Here is a 3165-nt window from a genome sequence, read left to right as displayed (position 1 = left end):
AAAGTTCCCTGCATGGCCTGAAAGGCAATAAAAAACTCCTATTGCAGACACAGAGGGGAAAGGAAAGGGCAGTGTTTGCTTAACACAACCTGGGCTCCGGCAGGAGTTTGATCTTTTCCTTTATCCAAGTTACTGCGAATTGCCATGGATTTTGCCATTCATCTTTGCTCACAATGGTGCTGCTGTGCAAGGCAGCGGCATCATTAACGTCAGCAAACCTGTGCAGTAACCCAGGTCTGCTCCCAGCCATTCCCTCAAACGCCTGCACTAGCCTGAGCGCCACAGCCTGCTTTTTCCATCCTCACCTAGAACTTGTGAACTTTCTGCAGGACTGGACACCTAGAAACCATGATCTATAAATTCTGGTTCTTTTTATTTGCTCACCCAAGCAGTTGACTTCCAAGCTGGGACACACCGGTCCTTGGAATTTCTTCTCCTGGCAGTTTTCCCAGGTCTCTAATCCCCACTGCTTGTCACGCCTGTCCACATGCTCTGAGCTGGCCAAATACTCAGGTTCACTTTTCTCATGCTTCATAGCCGTCAAACAGCTGCTCATCACTGGTTCCTCCTCTGGCCTGAGCTGAGATCATGAATCTTCTAGGGTTTTCCAAGTATTCTGCACCAGCAGAGCTCAGTTTTTTGGCTAAGTGAACAGTGTTAATTTTGCCAAATAGGCCAAATTGGATGTCTTCTTGGCAGACCTTGATCGTGCTGCCACCACATCCATTTATTAAACGTTTTTCTATTTGCAAAAGAGATTAAATGATTTCTCTGCTTTGAATTTTTGTAACAGGTGACAATAATTTTGGATTAGGTCATTCTTCTCATTTACAGAGAAAATAAGCATACAAGAAGTCAGACCGTTTCCTACTTCAACTTCTGTATAATAAATGCCCCCAGTTCTTTAAACAAAGCTGATAAATTAGAGCAGCAGCAGAAGCAAGCAGCACAGTCAACCCCAACTGCTGAAAAATCATCTCAGCCTCTCTTCGTCTCTGTGCCTCAGGCCAAAACATGAGGTGGACCTGCTTACAAAGCAGCTGCAAAATAGTTATGTTTCAGACATTCTTATCTGATTTCTGAACTATTATAATGCATCCAGGTCTTGTTTTTGTGTCAGCTGGTTTGGGGTGGTTTTTTACTGCAAGGACGACAGATTTATTTTAAAATTAAAGATTTTTTTTTTGGTTTTAGACAGTGGTCTACAAACTGCATAAAAAAATCAAAATATTGCCAGTAAAGTCACAAAACTCGAAAGCAAGGGCAAAAGTGGACCCAAACAGTGTCTCTTGCAGCAGCTACAATCCAGGCCCTATGGCATTCAGCTCTGCAGCCTGAACACAGCTCCGTCAGCCCCGCACTGTCCTGCTGCTCCCAGTGCTCGGCTCATTCCTGAGCCACCAGGAGTACTTGCTTGTAGAAGCCGTCCCACTCTACATTACGTGACCACAAAGGTTGTTCTCAGACCTGACTCTTAACAGCACCTCTTCTCGACAGGGTTAATGAATACCCTGGCTGGTATTTTCTGTATTAGGTGAAGAACCCCCATGAGCCTGGCTTTTCTTGAGAGTACTGGGCTTCTCGGCATCAAAACCATCCTGGAATGTGGCTACCCCCACAGCCACAGCTTGGGATTTCCCACACAGCTGCTTTCTGGGGAACTCCAGCTTCTGTTTCGGGGACTGTCGCTTGCCAGGTCTGAGCCTGAGCTGCAAGTAACTGTGCTGGGAACATCCAAACGCTCTGTTGTCCAAGCATGTTTTATCCATCCCCTTGTATAAGCCCAGCTGCAACCTGCATCCACAGAAATCATTCCCACACCAGCACAGACGTTGGCACTGGCGGCACCCCCCGCATGACCCTCTGGGAAGCCAGGCTCTGCCAGTCTGGAGTTCTCTGGAGCAAAGCTGTCTGTGTTTAACCTTCCCAGGAAGACTTTCAGATGAAGTTCATGTATACCAGGAAAGCAGAGCGTACAATTTGCTCCCGTTTGACATAATCATAGGCTGTCCCGGTGCCTGGAACAATTTAATGAATACCTTAGGATGGCATTTGCTGTCATATCATAATGCCGCCTTTCACAAAAGCTCTTGCCACTGTCACCGTCACCGTGTTTGACGCTGTGACAACGTGAAGAACCCCCCCGAGCTCCAGGTAGCGATGCACTGATATGATAAATGTATTTATTCAACCTGCATCCACCTGCAATAACTATGCAGAGGCAATATCCCCTCTGCTGCCCATTCTTTGGCCACATTTTTAGGACGCAAGGTTGGGGAAAGGTATTTCATGACCCCCAACGCACCAAAGGCACACTGCGAGCCTCTTTAGTCATGTTTACGCAGCGCTGAAGCTCTGGCGACGCCATCGCAGACCTCTGATAAACCACAGGGCTTTCACAAGAGGGTTGCAGCACAGCCTTGAGAAAAAGGAAGAGAACGAGTTGAGCCAGAGAGGGACAGGAAAGCTCGCGCTGTTGTCAAACCCAGGCTGCCCCCAACAGCACTTTTATTTCCCTCAGCGGTCTGAGAACCCAGCGTTCGGGTTTTCAGTGAAGCCTGTGCTGCTGGGGAGCTCTTTGAACGTCTCGAGGTGATGGGCCAAGACCTCAGAGATCTGCTGAAAGGAAGAGCTCAGAAAACGCATTTGCATGAGACTTGAAGAAGGGTGCCCAGGGGGCTGATGGCATAACCGCTATCCCTGACACCCAGCCATCCCCCTGTCGTGACATGTCCTAAAAAAACACCGATCCTTGGTTCTTTGCGTGGAGAAACCCGCGGCATGCCCCTCAGGCTGGTAGGAGGAGGGGGTCGGTGGTGAGAGCCGGCAGTACGTTGCAGGGGGTGCTGTGCAGGGCTGTCTGTGCGGCCGGGCTGGGGAACCCCCTGGCACTGAGACACCCTCGAGCAGCCACCGTTGTGCCTCCGGGATGGGCTGCTGCCCTCCCCACCTCTGCCTCCGCAACAGCCCTGCTCACAGCATCGCTCAGGCACTCCATAGTCTTTAAGGAACACCAGAGGCCCATGCTGGGTAGAGATGGAAACCAAACCTTGGGGTGGACAAGCCCTGTTTGCAGACTCCGCCTTTTCTCCCCGCTGTGTGCTTGCAGCTAGGGTTTTCCCTGCTTGGGTAAACCTCCAGCCTCGCTAGGTTCAATCACTCCAT

This window comes from Eurypyga helias, unplaced genomic scaffold, assembly GCF_000690775.1.
Source record: "Eurypyga helias isolate BGI_N326 unplaced genomic scaffold, ASM69077v1 scaffold16503, whole genome shotgun sequence".
In the NCBI taxonomy this organism is placed as follows: domain Eukaryota; kingdom Metazoa; phylum Chordata; class Aves; order Eurypygiformes; family Eurypygidae; genus Eurypyga; species Eurypyga helias.
This window is presented reverse-complemented; position numbering follows the sequence as displayed.